The sequence below is a fragment of the Anomaloglossus baeobatrachus genome, chromosome 5 (genome assembly GCF_048569485.1).
Source record: "Anomaloglossus baeobatrachus isolate aAnoBae1 chromosome 5, aAnoBae1.hap1, whole genome shotgun sequence".
Lineage (NCBI taxonomy): Eukaryota > Metazoa > Chordata > Amphibia > Anura > Aromobatidae > Anomaloglossus > Anomaloglossus baeobatrachus.
In genome coordinates this window covers 577,234,950-577,258,543 of record NC_134357.1, presented here as the reverse complement: position 1 = coordinate 577,258,543, position 23,594 = coordinate 577,234,950, and positions in this window count along the sequence as shown.

Sequence of the window (23,594 nt, the reverse complement as noted above, 5' to 3'; positions counted from 1 at the left end):
TAAATTCCGCATGCTCTCAAAGATTACCGCACCCGCGGTAAAAACCGCGGGAAACCGCACCCGAAAACCGCATGCGGTTTGCCGCGGTTTGCTGCGGTTTTACCGCGGTATTGTTCGCGGTATTGCCGCGGTTTTGCCGCGTGCGGGTTGGGATGTGCTTTATTGCATTCAATGCAATAAAGCACATTGAAGAAAAAAAAAAAAAAAAAAATACATTTAATTCTGATAGTAGATAGACAGAAGAATAGATAGAGGGATAGATAGATAGACAGACAGATAGATAGAGGGATAGATAGAGGACAGATCGCTGCATTTCCCACGGTCGGCAGTGAGTTCACATTACCGGCCGTGGGAAATGACCGGTAATTACCTCTGCTGTCTGCTGCTTTCATTCAGCGCTGTGTCTGTGACAGTCGCGTCTGGATGGAAGCAGCGCAGGACGTCGGAGCGGTGGATTACGCCGGAGCTTTGTTTGGGGGGGGGGGGGGGTTAATAAAATGGTGAACCAGGCTTGTTGGTTTTATTTAAAATAAAGGATTTTTCGGTGTCTGTGTTTTTTTCACTTTACTTACGGGTTGATCATGTCAGCTGTCACATAGACGCTGCCATGATCAAGCCTGGGGTTAATGGCGGTGGTCCCCCATCACCATTAACCCCTTGTATTACCTTGCCACCACTGCTACACGGTGGCAAGAAGAGCCGGGGACACTCCGGTAGTGCCGCATAATGCATGCGACATTCCCGGGGCAGCTGCGGCTGATATTCTCGGCTGCCGGAGGGGGAGTGAGGCGGGGGACATTACCCCTGCCCCTCTCCCTCCCCAGCCTGAGAATACCGGGCCGCCGCTGTGTGCTTACCTCGGCTGGACGGTAAATATGCAGCGGAGCCCACGTTCTTTGTTTTCTATATTTCCGTTTTCTTTCTATGTGTGTTCTATGTGTCTGTGTCTGTGTGTTCTGTGTCTGTGATGTGTTCTATGTCTGTGATGTGTTTGTGTTTACTCTGCACGGCTTCCTCTTCCTGTAATGACATCACTTCCCTGCAAAACCGCAGACAAGCGATGCACATTACCGGAGGTAAACCGCGAAATACCGCAGGGAATAACGCAGGAAAACGCAGTGAACCGCACAGAATTTGCTGCCTGCGTTATTCCCTGCGGGATTTCATGATTAACATTGAGTCAATGGAGTGAAATCCCGCAGCGATGTGCGGAAAAGAAGTGACTCGCACTTGTTTTTGCTGCGGGATTCCCGCAGCAAAACATGCAGCTGTCAAATTCCGCCCAGTGCGCACAGGATTTTTTTTCTCCATAGGATTTGCTGGTGATTCACTGCAGAGATGTTATGAACATTTTCTGCAGCGAAACATGCAGCAAATCCGCGGAAAATCCGCGTCAAAATCCGGTAAGTGCGCACATAGCCTTATATGAGAAGTGGTGGACCTTAACAGCAGTAGTCAAAATCAATATTTTGGGGAATTTAGTTTGGGTTGCTCTTATCTGGAGAGTTTACAAACTGTGGAGAAATCCAGTCCTTGTTGAATTAATCATAGTAAGTCTGTCTGCATTTTCTGTGGAGAGGCGTGAGCGCCTATCAGTGATGATTGCCCCAGCAGAACTGAAAACACGCTCTGACGTCACAGTTGCAGTCAGGCAGACCAGCACCTCCAAGGTGTATAAGGAGAGGTCAGGCCAAGTGTTCAGCTTGAACACCCAATAATTAAAGGGAACTGAAGCATCAGAAAGGATGCAGGTATGGTCACTTAAGTACCCCTTGACCATGTTGTGCTTCTCCTCCTTGGCATTGTTACAGGCACAGATAACCCTTGCTGATGTCCTGGTTTATTGAAAATGACCCAGTTTGTGCACATTTTTCCCCCACTTCTGTTGGACCTGGTGTTGGTGTCTCTCCCCATTAATCTTTGGTGTTTGAAAGAGCCGGTAACTCTACTGCCAGCGTTGTCTGAGGGTGATGTTTTCAGCAACTGACCTACAATGACTCTCTTGAAGGCTTCCATTGTGCAACTCTTTGGTGACTTCAAAAGGAGAGAAGGAAATTTTTCCTTGTACCTTGGGTCCAGAATGGTGGACAATAGGTTGTAGGATTAAATGTGTATCATGCGTGGGTCTTGCGACAAACGCTTACACATAAACTGTGCCATGTGGGCCAAGTTGCAAACAGGCAAAGGTTCTGTGTCCCAACCAGGAGGAACAATACCCATCCTCTCTTCACGTTGACCCACCTCCTCCTCTCCAGCGCATCCATGCTAGACAGACATGAAGCTGGGGTTGAGAGTTCCCTGAGTAGCATTGGGAGTCACCTCGGTAGCACAGAAAAACAAGTCCCCTCCCTCCTCATCCTCTTCATCATCACCCAATGTTGCCTCAGAAAATTGGTAGGGCTGGCTAGTATCACCCATTGGGAAATCTGGCTCCATAGCCACATGCTGGGCACTCAAAGCTTCCTATCTGAGATTATGCAGTGATTGTTTCAACAGACACAGCAGTGGGATGGTTAAGCTGATAATAGCCTGATCACCGTTCATGAACTTGGTGCTGTACTCAAAGTTCTCAAGAACCTCACAAATGTCAGCGATCCACACACATTCAACAGTTATGTGTGGTGGCTGACTGTCAGTCTGATGGGCATGTTGAAGCTGGTATTAAGCTAATGCCCTCTGCTTCTCACTAATCATCGCCAACATATGATATGTAGAGTTCCACCATGTGGGCAGGTCGCACATAAGTCGGTGACATGGCAAATTCAAGCGCTTGTGCTTCACTGTAAAACCAGCAGCAGTTGTAGAGGAATGGTGGAAATGGGCACTAATACAGCACAGCTTCCCAAGTGAATATGAGTTTACAAGTTGCATGTAATTCTCATACTCATAACTCATACTCCGGCTAACTTTTTGTTTTTTGTTTTTTACGTTCTCAAGTAAGTACAGCAAGTCAGGGTATGTTTTGAAAAATTTCTGAACAACTAGGTTCAGCACGTAAGTCATGCATGGCACGTGTACCAGCTTGCCGACCTTTAAAGCCGCCACTAGATTACGTCCAATATCACAGATAACCAGACCAGGTTGGAGGTGCAGCAGGGAGAGCTACTGATCGGTTTGTTCTTTTACACCTTGCTACAGCTCTGCTCCAATGTGTGGTTTCTGACATAAACAGATCAGCTTCAGCAGAGTGTGTTGCCACTTTGCCGATGCGTTACTGCACAGCTCCCTGCTTGGCAGTGATGGGAAGGGTAATTCAGTAGAGGGTTAGGAGGAGGAGGAGGGGAGACAGAAAGTGGCATATGATGAGGCGGAAATCCAGATAGAAGTTGAGCCCGCTATTCTTGGCATGGGTAGGATGCGTGATGTTAATGATTTGCGGCTTTGTCTCAGCCTCCACCAGGTGCACCCACTGTGCTGTGACAGATATGTATCGTCCCAGTCCACAACAACTTGTCCACGTGCCTGTTGTTAGGTGTACCTTCTCAGTTATGGTGTTGGTCAGAGCACAGTTGAGATTGTTTAGCACATGCTTGTGTAACGCGGGGACGGCACACCAGGCAAAATAGTGGCGGATGGGAACACTGTATCATGGGGCAGCCACAGCCTAGAGATCATGGAAACACTGTGTTCCCACAAACCTAAACGGCAACATCTCCATGGCTAGCAATTTGGCAATGTGCAAGTTTAGGTTTTGTGCCTGGGCGGTAGTAGTGTCAAAGAAGGGAAAAATCCAGCATCACGGAGAATCTAATAGTATCAAACTCGAATTTATTGAAGCATGAGTAAAATCTTGGACTATGCAGGGAGCACAGGTTCACAGGTGAAAAAAATATTATTGTGGATTATCCTACACGTTTCGACCAGAAAGTCTTATGTCATGCTCCCTGTATAGTCTGTAAGATTTTACTCATGCTTCAATAAATTCGAGTTTTATACTATTAGATTCTCCGTGATGCTGGATTTTTCACACCCACAAAGTTCTCCACAGTGTGGCACCCACTCTACATCTCCCCCTTCATCTCTGTCTATCACCCTATCCATTCTCTACACTCTGCAAACGACGTTCGACTAACATCCACACTAAGCCAAACCTCCCACTCCCGGATCCAAGACTTCTCCCGAGCTGCACCAATCTTCTGGAATGCTCTGACCCAAGAAACCAGGACGAACCACAACTTACTCAGCTTCAGACGTTCCCTAAAACACAGCTTTTTAGGGTGGCCTATCACACTCCCTAATCAAATTAAATTCAGTCCATCCACAACTTCTCACAACATAACTCTCCATCAAACTTCACCACACCTAAAAGCATCTCAAAGCTTGACTGACTGGCCATATCTTTTTGAGATAGCTGGATTGTCATTGGAAATGAGCACCTGTACCTTGTCCCCCCCCACCACCTCATTGTAGATGTAAGCTCTCATGAGCAGGGTTGTTTTTGCTATAATTATCATATTTTCTGGGGTGCTTGGCTGCTATGTGGTTCCACATACTGGTGGTGCTCAGGTTGCTTTTGACCTGCGCTCTGCTCAACTTGGTATGGCAGATGCTACAGATCACAATTTTTTTCTCTGAAGGACTTTTAGAAAAAACGTCCAGACAGCGGCTGAACACCCCCTTTCCCTGACTTGGACCACAGTGGGGGTTGACCCAGTTCTCACCCTGGGCAAACCACTACCCCTTGGTGCCTGTGTTGGTGCTACATATCCATCTTCCTCTGTGTTGCTGTGCTGGCTATGAATGTCAACGTTACAGGTTAGATCAGTGGACTCATCATGGACCACCTCGTCTTCCATCTCATCCTCCTTCCTAGTTGAGATTGTAGGCTGCTCTGATGGCAACTGTGTCTCATCATCATCAGTCTCCACCTCTGGAGACAGTAAATCAGGTTCCTCAAAGTGGCTTTCTTCTGGCCGTAGGTTCTCAAATACTCAACTCACACCACCTCCTCTCATCCCTTTTCAATGCTGCACGGTGAGAGGCCAGAGCCAACCAAAGGATACATACAAAACAGATCTTTAGAGTGGCCAAGCTTGGGGTCATATGTCTCCTGTGACTGATGATGGGGGGAGGAAGAAGGACCAGGTTGAGGATTGGATGGACCAGCTTTCTGTGTATTGACAGTAGACTTTGTGGTCGTGGAAAATTTGTTGCTGCTTGAGAAATGTGAAGAGGCCTTATTGTCTGCCATCCAAGATAGAACCTGCTCTCGCTTCCAGACTGGGAAATTTGAGGAGGAGGAGGGTAAAGCCCAATGCTACAATAGGTGTGTGTCGCCCTGGGCAAGCCAGGGGACACAGGTCACACACCACCACACCCTACATCCCAGGTAGGAACATCTAAGCTAACCAAAAATCCTTGTTGCCTTCCTCCAGAGACTGATGATTCACACCAGGGGGTGGGCCAGGCGGTTGGCTCCGCCCACCGAGGAGTTCACAGCTCTGGAGGCGGGAGAAACCAGGCAGTCCAGTGAGGGACATGAAAGAGTAAACAGCAGAGATTAGCCCAGGCAGGGCTTGAGTAAAGAGCAGATAAGCTAAGTGAAAGTGAAGGAAGAAAAGTAGTAAAGGAGGAAAGCAAGAGTGGTGACAGAACAGAAGGAGTGTGCAGAAGCCTGAAGAGTCCAGCTGAGTGCAGGACAGGTCAGCAAGGTCAGCAACGGCGGTGACTGTCTGAAGGGGGACCGTTTGGAAGTTCCTGGAAGGACCCCGTAGGCTGTGTGCCCGGTGGTCTGGAGCAGTGTTCCGAAGGACAGTCAGCACCAGGGCAGGGGCCTCTTGGACCCCGGCAAGGCTTGGAGTCGCCGTAATTTGCCGAATCCGTCAGTGAAGGGGACGTAGATCCCCCAACAACCAAGTCCCGATTGAAGGCAACAGCCCAGCCAGTGTAAGAGAGACACCGCCACCGCCAAGGCACCAGTTTCTTAGGGCCAGCGCCTGCGGGCAAAGAGTAGAGCTCCTCCGGTCCAGCTTGAAGCCGGGGAGCGGGATACCGGTGGGGACCCATCGCAACCAACAAGTACTCCAAGGTGCTAGGAAAAGGGACATCAAGTGCAGCCGTCCGTGGGACCGTCTTACCAGCCGTTTGGTTTACCGTAAAAACTGTGTCAACGTCTCAGGCTGAGTGAGTACCACAGTGCCGCAAGGCACAGCACTGCCCCCGCGTCCCTGCGCCCACCAGGCCCTGCACCCCCCAAGCCATCACCGGGCCCCGGGATCACCAACCCCTACCCACGGAGGGGCAACACAACACCTGGCTGCTCCGCATCACCATCCCCGGGATCCCCATCCAGAGCAGCGGTGGTGCAATCACCACAACCGTGGGTGGCGTCACGGATAATAAACAATCCCCACACCCAACCAATCCCTTTCACTCACGGGCGAGGAGTGCCGCTCGAGAAACCCCCGGGATCCGGCCTACAGCTCGAGCCACCACTGAGCAGCGGCCACCGGACCCGAGCAGAAGGGGGTGAGCGTAGTGTGCTGACACCCTCCTCCCCGGCCGCGACAACTTGGCGTCACGAACAGGATCTTACCGCTCTGCCGTCAGGTAGAGGTGCGCCTTGTTACCGCCGGAGGTATCCGGCAGAAAAATTTCAGAAGCCGCCATCTTTGGCGCGAAAAGTTCCCGCTCGAGCGTCTTCTCGAGTAGTAGAGGCGCGAAGGCCAAAACCCCGCCCCGAGAGAGGAGGGGCCGGAAAGAGCTAAGGGGGACGGAAACAAGATGTCTGCGCCCGACGGAGCCGCTGGAGGAGCGGTGGTCGCAGCCGCAGCGGCACCCGCGGATGGGAATGGACCTGCCCAGGTCCCGGCCGTACCGGCGGGAGGTGCCGCGGCCCCCACGCTCGCTCAGGTCATGCCGTTCTCCTTGCCCTATGCGCCCGGAGGTGCCTGGCTACCGCAGTATGACGGGAAACCGGATGCCCTACAGGCCTTCCGGAAAAAGCTTAACCCGTTGCTAGAGCTGTACCCCCTGACTGATAAGCAGCGTGCAGCGATAGTGCTAGGCCAGTTAACCGGTGCGGCGGAGCAGGAAGCGGAGACCTGGGCCGAGGGGGACCGGCTCTCTGTAGCCACCATCTTTGAGAAGCTACAGACTGCCTTCGAGACCCGGACTGAAGCTGAGCTGAGGATGCAGTTTTACCAGTGCCGGCAACGAGCTGGGGATAGCATTCGGGACTATGCTCTACGTCTGCAGACCGCCCTCCGCACGCTGAAGCGGGTGAACCCTATTAATGAGGCGGATAGCAACAAGATGTTGGTGGAGCAATTTGCGCAGGGGATGAGGTCCCCTGAGGATCGTAAACAACTCCGGCTGTGGGCTCTGGAACACCCTGATGTGGACTTTGCTGTGTTAAAGGAGCGGGCCATTAAAGCACTACAGCCCCCAGCAACCGAAGTTCTGGAACCCGCCCCGTGGCCCGTCGAGACGGCTCCCGTTGTGGCGGCCTCAGCAAAATCAACCTCTCCAACACCTGCAGCCCCGAGCAGCGCAGTGGAAGAACTGGCAGCCCAGGTCCGTCGCATGGACGGAGACCTTGCCAAAATCCTGGCTGCACTACAACCTCTGACCAGACCTCAGCCTCCGGCGCAGATACAGCTTGCTGACAGTCCCGAGGATGTACCCTGGATGCAGCGGAAAAGTGCTAACAACCCGAGGAGCAGACCCCCAGTCTGCTACAAGTGCCGTAAGCCGGGTCATTACTACCGACAGTGCCCGTTAAACGAGCAACCCCTGGGGCCCCGGGCCAATCCTCAGGAGTAGAACATCGTGGCCCCCCGGACTGGCGGGACCGATATATCGGGGCCCGCCCTATCATCCCCGTGGCTGTGGACGGCATACCAGTGATGGCTCTCTTGGACACTGGATCACAGGTAACTACCATACCGTACACGTTGTACCAGCGGTATTGGGCCGTAGACGAACTGGCGCCCCCAGACAATAGTATAACATTGATTGCCGCTAATGGACTCCCATTGACCCAGGTGGGGTATAAACAAGTGGCTATGACAGTGGGGCAAGCCGAACTGCAACACCAGGGTATGATTGTGATCATGAATGAGCCCAGTGATCATAACCCGAAAATAGTGCTGGGAACCAACGTGATGGAGCACTGCATGGCTGATGTGTTAACCCTATTACAACAGCTAGCCGCCACAGCGGCAGGGAGCCGGCAGAGGGCTGTGCAGCGTGAGATCCGAGCCCTGATGTACCGCCAGCATGTAAGCTCAACAGGAGGGGAGATTGGTGGAGTGAGAGTGATGGATGTTGCTCCATTGACTGTGCCCCCTAGGAGTGAGATGATGATCTGGTGTAGGGCAGCAGTAGGGCCTCAGGGGCGTGACTACCCTGCGATGATGGAGCCCATGCCTTCCGAGCACTGGCCCACTGTAATGGCCGCCCGAGGGGTGGTGGATGTGAAGAAAGGGAGAGTGCCTGTGAGAGTGCTGAACTGTGGAGAGGAAGAAGTCAGGCTTCCCCGGTATGCCACCATTGCCAAGCTGCTCACCCTGGACCCTCACACTATCCATGAAGCCAGTCCATCCACACTCCCACCTACCACCGGCACTTCCCCACCCCAGGGGGAGACAAAGGAGTGGCATCAACAGCTACATGTAGGCACTGATGATACCCCTACACATCACAGGGCAGGGGTATACCGGGTGGTGCAGGAGTACGAACAGGTTTTTAGTAAGCACCCCCTAGACTTTGGGCAGATCAAGGGGGTCCAATACCACATCCCCACCGGTGAACATCCCCCTATCAAAGAGAGGTATAGACCTATTACCCCTGCACATTACCAGTGTGCCAAGGATATGTTGAGGAATATGAAGGAGGCAGGGGTTATTCGGGACAGCTGTAGTCCCTGGGCCGCTCCGTTGGTACTGGTCAAGAAGAAGGATGGTACCATGCGGATGTGTGTGGACTACCGGAAGATCAACCAGATAACCCATAAAGACGCCTATCCATTACCTCGTATTGAAGAGTCTTTGGCTGCACTGAGAACTGCAAACTACTTCTCGACCCTTGACCTCACCAGCGGATACTGGTAAGTGGCCGTGGCCCCAGAGGACCGGGAGAAGACCGCCTTCACCACCCCGATGGGGCTTTGCGAATTCAATAGCATACCGTTTGGGCTGTGCAATGCCCCTGGAACCTTCTAACGGCTGATGGAGTGCTGTCTGGGACATTTAAACTTCGAGACCGTCCTGCTGTACTTGGATGATGTGATTGTTTATTCCCAGACGTATGAGGCCCATCTGGAACACCTGGCCGAGGTGTTCGCGTCCCTTGCCAAGTACGGGATGAAATTGAAGCCCTCTAAATGCCACCTGCTGAAACCCAGGGTGCAGTATCTAGGGCATGTGGTGAGTGCGGATGGTGTCGCCCCCGACCCTGAGAAGATTACTGCCATCCAGAGCTGGCCGAGACCAACTACAGTAAGGGAAGTAAGGCAGTTTCTGGGTCTGGTGGGGTACTATCGGCGCTTCATAAAGGGGTATACGAAGATGGCTGCCCCCATGCAAGACCTCCTCGTGGGACAGACCAAAGGTGGTAGACCCATTGGAGCCCCACTGTCGTGGGAGGACAAGCATGAAGAGTCCTTTTGTCAGTTGAAGGCGGCCTTGACCGGAGAAGAGGTCCTGGCGTACCCTGATTATGGGCGCCCGTTCATCCTCCACACGGACGCTAGTAACGTGGGGCTAGGAGCGGTCCTATCCCAGGTCCAGGATGGAAGGGAGAAGGTGATTGCCTATGCTAGCCGAAAACTCCGGCCGACTGAAAGGAACCCTGAGAACTATAGCTCCTTCAAGCTCGAGCTATTGGCGTTGGTGTGGGCTATCACGGAGCGGTTCCGCCACTACTTGGCGGCAGCAACATTCACCGCGTTTACGGACAACAATCCGCTGACTCACCTGAACACGGCCAAGTTGGGCGCGTTGGAGCAGCGGTGGGTAGCCCGGCTAGCCAACTATGATTTCACCATAAAGTACCGAGCCGGTCGCGTCAACATAAATGCGGATGCACTCTCCCGAATGCCCCATTTGTCAGAAGAAGGGTGCGAGGACGACGACCTCGAGGAGATTGAGTTGCCTGCGTTTCACCAGCCGCCTACTGAGAGGGTACAAGTACATCAGCAACGAGTGGATCTGGACCCACGGCCCAGTCAAGAGTGGCAGGAAGCTCAGGACCAAGCGCCGGCTGTTCGCCTCGTCAAGACTCTGGTGGAACAAGGTGCTACGGGAATAGACCCTGCCGCCCCAGCCGAAGCCCAACGCTTGTGGAAGGAACGGAAACGGCTTTACCTACACCAAGGGAGGCTGTACCGTGAGCTGATCAACCCAAAGACCCATGAGAAAATATGCCAGTTGGTCATTCCTCAAGCTGACGTCGCTACTGTTCTGCGGGCATACCATGATGGTGCTGGCCACTTCGGGTGGAAGAAGCTGGAGATGCTGTTGAGGGAGCGGTTCTATTGGAGTGGGATGCGTGAATCAGTGGAAGCCTGGTGCCGAGAGTGCGGTCCTTGTACGCTGAGGAGAAAGGACGAGACTAGCCAGAGGGCATCCTTACATCCAATAGTCACCCATCAGCCGCTGGAGTTGGTCGCCCTAGACCATGTCAAGCTCACCCCTAGCCGAAGTGGGTACACCTACGCATTGACCATTGTAGACCACTACTCAAGATTTATGGTGGTAGTCCCCGTTAAGGACCTGACTGGTCGAACTGCTGCTCGAGCGTTCCAGGCTTATTTTTGCCGACCTCATGGGTACCCCGAAAAGGTGCTGACTGACCAAGGCCCGGCCTTTGAAGCAGAGGTGTTCCACGAATTCTGCCAGTTGTACGGCTGCAAGAAAATCCGGACCACTCCGTACCACGCCCAAACCAACAGCATGTGCGAGAAAATGAACCACTTGGTCCTGGGGCTTCTCAAGACGCTACCGCTGGAAGAACGGAACCTGTGGCCGGAAAAGTTACCCGACTTGGTCGACATGTACAATAATATCCCCTCTAGCTCGACGAAGTGCACCCCAGCGTATCTGATGAGGGCTCGGCCTGGCCGCCTGCCGGTGGACCTGGAGATGGGGTTGGAGGCCCCAGAAGCACTCCCTTCGACGGCGGAGTGGGAAAGTCGGAGGAGAGCACAATACCGGCAAATCCAGGAGTATGTGGAGAAAAACCTCAGTCGAAGTCGAGAACAGCAGGAGCACCGGTTCAATCAGAAGGCGTCCGCGGGTCCTTTCCAGCCAGGAGATGTAGTGTTGAAACGGAAGAGGAAGGCCCACAAGCTGGACGATCAGTGGGAGCAAGTCCCTTACGTCATACAACCCACAGAATGGGAAGATGGGAAAGCCTACCAGATCAGTCGTGACCAAGGGGGCACCCAGGCCACAGTTTCCCGGGACCATCTAAAAAGGTGCCCCCCAGCGTTGAAGGCAGAGGCTGAAGTACCGGTTCCTCCACCAGCGGAGAAGGCAGCAGAGGTAATCCACACGGTAATGGGTGACTTCCCAGCAAACTGGCCTACACAGAACGGCGCGGTGATTCTTCCAGTGATACTGTTCCCACAACCCGTGGATGAAGAAGTAGTGGAAGCGGTTAACCGTAAGCCAGAACCAGTGCCAGAGCCCAGGGATGAACCTGTACCCAGCTCCCCTACGCCTCCGCCTGCCCCACACTATAGCCGGGAGGAGGAGCCGATTGTTCCCTCTACCCCACTGTCTAGCACCACTGACACCGGTCCCCGAAGGTCCACCCGTTCCAACCTAGGTAGACCTCCACTTAGGTACAGGGAGACCGTTCTGTGAGTACAAGGGGGCAGGGAATGTAAAGAGTGTTGTTTGTTTGAAAGTTTGAAAGTTCTGCCAATGATGAAAATTATTACCGAAGCTTCACCTGATTTAGTGTGATTTGCAACCGGCTGGAGCCGGCACCGTTGTCCCCGTGGGGACCGTTTAAAAAGTTTTGCATGGGAACTATCCATGGACAAGCCCGTGAACTTGCAGGGCACCCACAAACGTTAAGTGGCTTGTAAATATGTTGTTTGCCGTTACCGTTTTCCGCAATGCCGCCTCCGGAGAGGCAGGTTGGAGGGAGGGCCCTCAGCAGAGCAGGCTGGGGCCCAGCCACCAAAGGAACCAGTGGCTACCCTCTGGAGGGAAGGACAGATCCCGCTCGGGTACCGTGTGCTGGACTGTGGGTCAAGGGGTGCTGCCTGGGCTTTAGGGGCAGCATCAGGGCCAGGTTACTTGGGTGGGAGAGAGCGGAAACCGTAACCGTAAACCGTTTGCAACGTTAAAGAAATGTGCCTCCCGTTTTGGGAAGAGTTATTATTAAAAATGTACATATGTTATTTTACCATGTTATCTTTTACAGAAAAATAAAACCGGTGTTGGACGGCAGCCCGCGGACGGTCTGCATTTTGCTAAGGGGGAATGTGTCGCCCTGGGCAAGCCAGGGGACACAGGTCACACACCACCACACCCTACATCCCAGGTAGGAACATCTAAGCTAACCAAAAATCCTTGTTGCCTTCCTCCAGAGACTGATGATTCACACCAGGGGGTGGGCCAGGCGGTTGGCTCCGCCCACCGAGGAGTTCACAGCTCTGGAGGCGGGAGAAACCAGGCAGTCCAGTGAGGGACATGAAAGAGTAAACAGCAGAGATTAGCCCAGGCAGGGCTTGAGTAAAGAGCAGATAAGCTAAGTGAAAGTGAAGGAAGAAAAGTAGTAAAGGAGGAAAGCAAGAGTGGTGACAGAACAGAAGGAGTGTGCAGAAGCCTGAAGAGTCCAGCTGAGTGCAGGACAGGTCAGCAAGGTCAGCAACGGCGGTGACTGTCTGAAGGGGGACCGTTCGGAAGTTCCTGGAAGGACCCCGTAGGCTGTGTGCCCGGTGGTCTGGAGCAGTGTTCCGAAGGACAGTCAGCACCAGGGCAGGGGCCTCTCGGACCCCGGCAAGGCTTGGAGTCGCCGTAATTTGCCGAATCCGTCAGTGAAGGGGACGTAGATCCCCCAACAACCAAGTCCCGATTGAAGGCAACAGCCCAGCCAGTGTAAGAGAGACACCGCCAAGGCACCAGTTTCTTAGGGCCAGCGCCTGCGGGCAAAGAGTAGAGCTCCTCCGGTCCAGCTTGAAGCCAGGGAGCGGGTTACCGGTGGGGACCCATCGCAACCAACAAGTACACCAAGGTGCTAGGAAAAGGGACATCACCGTCACCTACCGGGAGAGCAAGTGCAGCCGTCCGTGGGACCGTCTTACCAGCCGTTTGGTTTACCTTAAAAACTGTGTTAACGTCTCAGGCTGAGTGAGTACCACAGTGCCGCAAGGCACAGCACTGCCCCCGTGTCCCTGCGCCCACCAGGCCCTGCACCCCCCAAGCCATCACCGGGCCCCGGGATCACCAACCCCTACCCACGGAGGGGCAACACAACACCTGGCTGCTCCGCATCACCATCCCCGGGATCCCCATCCAGAGCAGCGGTGGTGCAATCACCACAACCGTGGGTGGCGTCACGGACAATAAACAATCCCCACACCCAACCAATCCCTTTCACTCACGGGCGAGGAGTGCCGCTCGAGAAACCCCCGGGATCTAGCCTACAGCTCGAGCCACCACTGAGCAGCGGCCGCCGGACCCGAGCAGAAGGGGGTGAGCGTAGTGTGCTGACACCCTCCTCCCCGCCCGCGACAGGTGCATTGTAAACTGTTATGGAATATGTATTCCACTATCTGAGTCTCATTGAGGGAGACACCGCCCAAATGTATAAGAGCAGTCCCTCCAAAATGTACGTTACTGGGCCACCTCAGGGCCCTCACCAAACTCAGGTTTCTTGACACCAGCAGGCCGAAAATTTGAATTTAGTGCTACAGCATGACATGGAGGAGGAAGAGGAGAGTAAAGCCCAACGATTAGGGATAATCGAATACCAAAATATCCGCTTCGACGAATATCCGATGAATAGGTCGCCGCTATTTGAGTATTCGCAAATATTCGAGACCCAATGTAAGTCTATGGGAAACCCGAATAATTTAATGTTGGACCTAACGGTGACCTGTGGTGACTGAGGAAAAGGCTGAAATGGATGGGAAAAGGCAGAAACAGTATGGGCACAGCCTGTAGAAGGTTGGAAATAATCTGGAATCATGCCTGGTCTCTCTCTCTCTCTCTCTCTCTGTCTCTGTCTATCTCTGTCTGTCTCTGTCTGTCTGCCTCTCTCTCTCCTCATTCATGTTTCCTTTTGTCATGCTTTACACTGCAGCTCTGCTCATTCACGTTCCCTTTTGTCATGCTTTACACTGCAGCTCTGCTCATTCACGTTCCCTTTTGTCATGCTTTACACTGCATGTGCGTTTCAAAAAGCATCCAAAACGATGCGTTTTGGATGCATTTTTAATGCATTTTAGATGCATTTTTGACAGTGTGGTCCCACTCAGATCTGCTACATCCCCATAAAGCATGGCTGGCTGCGCGATCGATCAGAATAAACTCGGATGAACGTCTCCCGACTTCATTGTCATTGCGCGGCTCTGTCTGATTTGTGATCACAGGTGAAGGAATCACCGGTGACTGCAAATCACCTGAGTGACTGAAGTGAGCCGCGCGATCAGCAGTGCCATCATTCAGGTTACCCACGGCCAGCTCGAGTCCTCTTCCTGAGACCGGTGGCCGCGGGTAACCTGAGTGACGTCATCGATAATAGCATCGCGGCTCACTTCAGTTGCTCTGTGGAGCTCATGGTGAGTGGCGGTGTTCTACGGCTACTCCTGTCATCTTCATGTAGCAGAGCTGAATGCGTCGTGGGACCTCGTGTGAATTACATCGGACCTGGAGGGGTATTTGGGGATTTTAATAAAGTGGTGATAGAGGGTGTTTTTTTTTTTTTTCGGCTTTTATTCCAAATAAAGGATTTTTGGGTGTATGTGTTTATTTTCTTTAACTTGTAGGTTAATCATGGGGGTGTCACAGATGCCTGCCATGATTAACCTAGGACTTAGTGGTAGCTATGGGCTGCCATTAACTCCTTATTACCCCGATTGCTACCGCACCAGGGCAATTCGGGATGAGCCGGGTTGAGTCCCGGGACTGTCGCATCTAATGGATGCGGCAATTCCGGGCGGCTGCTGGCTGATATTTTTAGGCTGGTGGGCTCCCCATAACGTGGGGCTCCCCATCCTGAGAATACCAGCCTTCAACCATGTGGCTTTACCTTGGCTGGTATCAAAATTGGGGGGCTGCATGCCGTTTTTTTTAATTATTTATTTTACTGCACTACATAGACCCGCCCACCGGCGGCTGTGATTGGATGCAGTGAGACAGTTGTCACTCAATCAGAGGTGCTGGTGGGTATGAGACAGGAGCGGAGAGGGAGAGACAGACAGACAGAGAGAGCCCTATATCTGGTTCTGCATTCACAGATTTGCGATTTGGCGATTTATGGAGCTGCTAGCAGCTACTGGACACAGTCTTCAGCCTTTACAAGGACTATTTATTAGTTGGATCTAAGAACGCTCTCCCGCACACAATACAGTCTATCTACACCGCCAGCTCCCTATGACTGCATGTTCACAAAATGGCCGCTGGCGTATATAGCCCCCAAGATGCTGTGCGACCGAGCCAATCACATTAACACCACAACAAAGATGGCTGCAGCATTACTGTGAGGGTAAACGACATCAGATGTGTTTATTGGCTGGAAAACTGGAGCCAGGAAGTCAGAAATGAAAATGAAAGTATCAAAGCGGATGTTGTTTTATTTATCGGATACCGAATGTCGCGAATAGCCTGTTATTTATCGGATACCGAATAGTGGTGAATACATTCGCTCATCCCTACCAACGATACAATGGGCGCATTGTAAACTGTTATGAAGGATTTTTTTTGGTTGTTTTTTTTTTTCTTTAAATGACTTAGTTTTTAATTTTACCATAAAATCTACTGGAAATTAAGTAAAAATTCAAAGTGCGGTGAAATAGTGAAAAAAACGCCATTGACGATGTGCTGGAAGTGAGCGGTCAGCGTGATTCTCCAGGTCAGTGTGGTTACGGCAATATCAGACATTTGTTATTATCTCAGTGGTGACTAGAGATGAGCGGACCCGTGGACGTTCGGCTTCTGCTGGTCCAGCTGAACATTTGTAAAGATCGGTTCTGGACTTTGACTTGACCTGAAGTTTATTTGAAGTCACTGATTGGCAGTTCGGGTCTCCGCCCACATGCAGCCATAAACACATCACTTCCAGGGGAGGGCGGGTTTTTTCAGTTTTATTTCTTGGTGCACAATACATCTGATAACATGAGAGTGGTTTGCATACGAAAAGCCCCCGAACTCCAAACCTGAACTTTACTATCTTGGAAAAGTCTGAGTTTGTACCGAACACCGAACTCCAGGTTCGCTGATCTGTAGTAGTGAATGAAAATGAGACTTTTGTAAAAAAAAACATTAAAAAATCGGTTTGTGTCTCCATTTTCTGACATCGGAGTTGAGTGAGGACTTGTTTTTTGCTTGATGAGCCGACATTTTCATTGATACCATTTTAGGTGCAATACTTTTATGGGTCGGTTTTGCAACTTCATTTCATGTTGAAATTTTTTTTCCCTACCCAAATGTTATCTTCCCTCCATTATTATCTCCATTAATTTTACATATCGGCTCATCTCCTGGTGGGCAGTGTAGTGCATAATGAAACTGCCCCAGACTGTGCAGCAAGGGGTTAACCCCAATGCTGTTTTTGTCCAGCCCCCTCTCCCGTCCAGGCCCTGCTCTTCCTGTGTTTGGGAGGGGACTCCGTCCTGGCCCCTCCCGAATTCCCAATCCCACCTATAGGGTGTAATTTCTACCTATATATTGGGGTCTGGGCCGGTGTCCGGCCTCTTCCCCTGGTATCCCAGGATCCGGAGCAGCTCTGCCTGGTGGAAGCAGGACAAACCCGATGGACCTTCACATCCTTGAGACGCTGCAGGCCTATGCGTGGCATGAAGGTTAGGAATGACTGGCTCATTTATTTGCAGAGCTCAGCTCTCCTCAGTCACAGATAGGGGCTATGTTGCAGCACCTGCCGGGGAAGTGTTTCTTCTCCTAGGTGCTTCCCTCGGGCCCCTGCTCCACGTGCATCCCTGTTTTTCCTGCCCCTGCCTTTAGCACGGCAGGCAGGCTTTAATAAACACCTCACAACTGTTGCTCCCTCAGCCCCCCCCTGTTGTTTTCACACAGCACAGTTTGCTCCACGCCCCCTTCATCTCCCCTGCAGCTCCCAGCACTCCTAGTGCATTCGTATCACAGCAGTATTACTTTAATCCCTCATATACTGCCATGGACAATGACATCACTTCCTCTTCTGCAGGTTTTGGGCAGTGTGTCTGCTCTCCAGCCTACATCCCTGGCTCAGAGCCTCCAAATAGTGAACACCCCCCCCCCCCCACCCCTAACCCCCCTCCTGTGCTGCATACCTGTGATGGTCTGCCACGTTCTCAATTAACCTTTGATGCCCAAGCTGTCCCCTTCTTCACATCCACAGCTACTTTCACAATGTCTAAATCCTTGCAGACCACAGGGGTCCTGCTTATGTCCTACCAGTGATCGGTCCCGCTTCCCCTCTGCGTTGGGCTATGTGCCCACGTGGCGTGTTTTCATGCAGTTACGCTGCGTTCTGCACCGCAGCGTGGCTGCATGCATCCTGCGCCCCAGCACAATCTATGAAGATTGTGCATAATTCATGCCCACATGGTGTATTGGAGCGCGGCGCTTCGGCTACTGCCGGGGCGCTGCGTTCTAAGAAGTGATATGTCGCTTCTTTGGTGCGCTCTGCATGCAGCCCCTGCTCTGTCTATGGGGGGGCTGCGTGCGGAGCGCATGAAATCGGCTTTTCAGTACGGACTGTTTCTGCGGCGGTTTGGGGCGCACGTGTGCTGTTCAGATCGCTGCGGAAATTTCTGTAGGGATAGAACGCAGCGTGGGCACATAGCCTTGCATCGGTCGGATCTGCACGATCAGCGTCGCTCTCCGGATCGGTGCAGGAGGCGTTTGAGGCATTCTTCACGGAACTCCTCCCGTACACACAGAAGCCGGCGTTCACACTCATCTGGTAGAAGTCGCCTTTCGAATTCCTTTTGAGGGCTCAAGCGTCTCGAGGGTGACTGATGAGTGTGCACGAACATCTATGGTGCAGCCTACGAGGACACAGAGGAATTGGTCTGCTACTGAACAGCCCGGGGATGTGAGGTATGCCCCTTCCCACGTCAGCGGTGGTGTATCTACGGCGAATTCCCCAGAGATGGCATCCACATCAACATCCGGTGTGTTCACGGAGGCTTGGGGGATTAAGGCATTACAGCTCCTTAAGGTGGCATTCTCCATCTTCATTGTTTGAGAGATCGGGCGCTTCGAGGATGCCTGGCGGTCTTGTGCTGTCACGTCAGTGGTGGTGTTTTGATGGATACTTCCCCTGTGATAGCATCATGTCGACTAAGTCACGTTTATATTTGTCCCAGTACTTATGATAAGAAACCCAGGGTCACGAGAACGATTAGTAATTGGCTACAGGTTTTTCAGTCCTGGGTCAGAAATATCCCGACCGTGGTCCTGAAATGTTCATTTATCAATACCTAATTTATAGTTCCTATAAACTCACGGTGGTTATGGGTGTAGTTGGTATTATGAGGATTTTCAGCGTCGGCTTGCCCCTACACCCTGGCATTGGTTTGGGTGTCCAAGCCATGGATTTCTGGCTTAGGTTAATGACCGTACAGAAGCCAGTATACCACTTTTCAATCCACGGCCACTGTGCCGGGAGCTTCACAAGGTCCAGCCAAGGTGGCCGTGCGCCGCCCAGGAGCGTGTTGGTTGTTTAATGATTGACACTTCCGGTTCTTTGGGTTATGCAATACTAGCACGAGTGTTCTGCTTGCTGCGGAGCCATTTGGCTGTTAGATTCCCTCACCCTCCTTCCAAGGTCCTCGGTAAAATGGTACAAATGTCTCAGACGACCCCGGTAAAGGTATCAGAGATGCCCCTTGTGGCTTGACAACTATCCCAATAAGGATGTGGCTGGTCATATCAGTTTTGTATTTTTCTTTCACTTTATTTATTCCATTTAATTTTCCTAATTGCTCCCTTATTGTCGCTAAAAGGAACGGAACCGGGTAGATTTCAATTGATACACCACCTACTGTATTTCACCCACACGGTGGGTCTGTTAATCATGGTATCCCTCCTGAGTCAGCTTTGATTTCTGTGTCTTTTTACAGTGTAATTTCTCTTATACGGGAGTTCGGACGCAGTGCACTTTTGCTTAATCTGATATTGAATCTGTGTTTTGTCAGTTACCTGTTCATCCGTACTGTTCCATAGTTTGGGTTGTTGCATGTATGGCAAATTTTATTACGATTCTTTACTTCCCATGGGATGCTTTATGTCATTCCATTATTTTGAACTCTTCAGTTCATTTCTTCAATGGGTGCGGTGGTGTGAGACGCTCTCAAAATTTGTCACTCACTACTTGATGATTTTCTTTAATTGCTCTAGTGACTTCGATGAATGCAAACAATTTTTGCCATTTTTTCAGTTGATATTGAGTTTGTTGTCCCTTTGCCCCCAAACAAACGTAGGGCACGAAAGATTCAGACCCTGTTTCAATTGAGTGTGGGTTTTGTTTTTGTACGGTGCAGTCTTAAAGGGATTTTCTACATACCATGAAAAAACATTCACTTTGTCTAATTGGTAATTCTGTTGGACAATTTTGTTGATTATGTGATGTTATATTACTGAACGGCAGCATTAGAGAGGTCAGAATTACAGCCCGAGCTAATTAGAATTACAGGCATAGTATAGTTATAAGTATTTGTGTCTTTACAAGAAAGTTACATTGTGCCAAATGCAGTTCACCGCCTCTCATTGTCCACTAGGGGCGCTTCACCCTGACCACAGGATTCATAAGTCCACCAGAAGGGCGCTTCACCCTGACCACAGGATTGCGTATTACTTCTGACTTACTGATTTGGTCTCAATTCCTTTTCACCTTTAATGAGTGCGCGTACAACATGTGTTCTGTGGTGTCTAACCAGGTTTTATTTTTGCTCACCAATGCGTCTTTTTTCTGATGGTTTTAGCGCTGTTTTTGGCAATCAGTGGTGCCAGGGCACCTGGCCCTCACCTTGTTAACTTTTTGTTTGACTGCTAATTTTCCCTTTCAGAATTGATTCCTATTGTCATTACTGGGGAGTTTTGCCACAAGTCACTAGCCAACTGTAATATTTTGTTTGCTGTTACGCTGCATACAATACACATTTGGATCCGAGCGTGGGCTACGGGTTCTCAGAGTAATGCTCCATATTGATTGTCTCGTTTCTGTTTGCAGGATTTTTCAGCTGGTACCCAATGCCAGCCCGGTGGGTTGCCATTGCCACACCGCTGCGAGATCTTGTCGGGACCAACTCCTGACAGACATTAGGACTTCAGATCCCCCTTCAAAGTGGCAACTTTATGGATAGGCGTGAAACAGTGGTTAGGTATAGGTATGCTGGTAGCTGGTCCCTCGGTTCTGATAACTTTACCTGTTCGGAGGTTACCCTCCAATATTTGATGCACCTTTATAACTTTGTTCTTTCGCCTCTGTAGCCCAGAAGCATTTATTTGTATTGTTTCATTTTCTGATGGGATGTTCTACGTTACTAAATCTTGTTATTTGCATACCCCTTTAATGGCTGGTTTAAGTCCCACCAATCCATAGATAAGAGGCATCCCAATTTTTTTTACCTGATGCTTCTTCAGTTAATCGACTATGCAGGCTGTTTGTTCAATCACACGGGAGATATCCCTGTTGTCCACAACCTTTAACTTGGCCTTTCTGGGCCCTCAGAGTCAGCGAACTCGCCACACCGTCCAAGAATAGTTTTGTTGCCTTCAATTGTGTGCCATACTACTTATTGACCCTTCATGCGTATCCGCATTCAGGAGCCCAAACTGACCAAGTGGCCAGAGATTCTGGGATTAGACTGTTCCTTCCCCGACCCTACCTGCCCTTTGCGTTTGATGGAATTTTTTTTTGTCGGTCTACTGGTACCTCACTGTTAGTTTATTAGGATGGTTCCCCCCTTACTAGGTACCAGTTTACCGCTCCTTTTTTCGGTGCTGCCTCACCGCTTGCGGTTTTTTCACCCCCTGATCACTTTGGGACTCATTCCTTTTCATTGTGGCAGCCACTGAGGCTGCCAGGGCGGGCTTTATCAGACTCTGATATACAGTGCATATTGGTAAATTGCGCTCTGCTTTTTTGTCAGATATGCATCGCATGATTTATTGCAGGAAGTAACCAATTTTATAGCACATTTACTTTAATTTCTTTAAAGGTTCGGCATTGCTATAAAAAAAAAAAAAAAAAAAAAGTTTTTGGATTGTTGGCAATTTCTACGTGTTTTGGGCTGTTCAGAAAGCTGGTAACAGTCGCAATCTTGGATTTTACTCTGTCGAACTGCTTAGTGGTTGGGTTCGAGGCCTGAGATGGCTCAGGTCTTGTTGGAGGTGGTTGCCATCAGCAGGCAGTTGTCTGCTCCGATGATTTTAGTTGGAAGGTGACAACCGAAGGTTAATGCTTCAAGATGGTGTGCTCTTGGCAGATATCAGTCTGGACATATTTTTATCTATGATCCAGGACGGCCTGGAGCAAGCCTTTTTTCCAAATGGTGGGGGTCGGAGTTCAGTTTGAGACTGGTCTCCTCCTTGGCATGTGTCAACAGCATTCTGGTGAGAGAGCGGAAGTCCTTGGTCCTGTGGTAGAGTGTCCCTTCTCACCTGGAGTCAAGTTATGTTTTACAAGTTCTAAAGAGTTTGGAAAAAGTTTATAAAATATGTTTTACAAGTTTTAATGAGTTTGGAAAAGTTTGTAAAATAATAATATATCAGTAAAGCTGTGACCGATATCTGCCAACAAAATGGTGTCTGTCTTTATTTCATTAGGACGGGCCTTTATTTGGATGCAATGGTTCTTTGTTTTTGTCTGTGCAGTCTTCCCATTCAGGTCCTTTATAATATCGGATCCTTTCAGTGGTTTTATTCTGTTTTCAGAAAATTTTCTGTCCACGATGGATATGGACAGGGACAAGATGGTGCAGAGGATATTACACCTCACCCTAGAGATCCTCTTCCGGCTTACTGGAGAGGTGAGAGATTCTGATGACGTCACATTACATCATTCTTATCTATGGGAATAACAGATGGACAGAACTGGAGAGGTGAGGACTCTGGAAATGTCCGGAGTGAGATTTATTACTGTGTCTCTCCATAACCAGGATTACACAGTAGTGAAGAAGACCTCTAGTGAGCGCTGTCAGGCCCCTGTGTCTGAGGGATGGGGAAGACCCCTGAGCCCAATCACGGGGCCTCCACCTCACCCCCCCATACATGAGGACATCAATGACCAGAAGATCCTAGAACTCACCTACAAGATGATTGAGCTGCTGACTGGAGAGGTGACACTGCTGGAAATGCTGGGACATTATACAGTAACGCTATGAAGGGATCGGGGGTGACGGTATCATTACATGTGTCAGGTTCCTATAAGGTGTCAGGACGTCACCGTCTATTTCTCCATGGAGGAGTGGGAGTATTTAGAAGGACACAAAGATCTGTACAAGGACGTCATGATGGAGGTTCCCCGGCCCCTCACATCACCAGGTAATAGACAGGACTAAATACACACGGCCTATAATTATCTGTATGTAAGGAATGAATTCAGCCCCAGTATGTGTCTCCTCCAGGTCTATCCAGTAAGAGGACAACACCAGAGAGATGTCCCCGTCCTCTTCTCCCACAGGACTGTAACCAAGAAGACCCCGATGTTCCTCAGGATGTGTTTCCTCCAGCTCTATCCAGTAAGAGATATCTACTCATGTACTCTCTGCACTAATTTTGTGTTTACATTTTTAGGCTTTCTGCTTTGTTTTTATTTTCAACTGTATTTTCTTTGCTTCTGTTTGTTTGTAGTACCTTCTCTATGTTGTTATGATGGCAACTCAAAGACCTGCAGAGGGTTCATAAATACCGTTTCCCTGAAAATTAAACATAGTCCAAAAATAACACTTAGCACAATTTTATGGGATTTTTGAAGGATGCTTGAAATATAAGCCCTACTCCATAAATAAGCCCTAGTTACAGTCAGGGCCAGCGTTGGGAGGAGTCAAACTGCGCAAATTCTCAAAACCCCACTCTCTTAAAGACCCCGTCAGTTGTATTCTAAGGTTGATTGTTTAAGGACCTTTGATGGCTTCAAAGTCATGTGACATGATGTAACCAAAGGTCTCTTAATTGGAGGAGTCTAAAAGAACTGAACAGAGGACAGGCTGGCATGCAGGACTGGTATTAGGGGAAAGGGAGAGTAAACTGGGCAATTGCACAGGGCCCGCTTTCTCCCAGGGTCCCCAGTGTTTATATACCAATTATAGGACTGCTTAAGGACCATTTTGACATCACGTCATGTGACCAAAGGTCTCATTTGGAGGAGTCTAAAGCTGAAGAGGAGACAGGCTGGTGTGTGTGTGTGTGTGTGTGTGTGTGTGTGTGTTCTCGACAATTTTAACCAGCTTTGCCAAAATAGGTAGA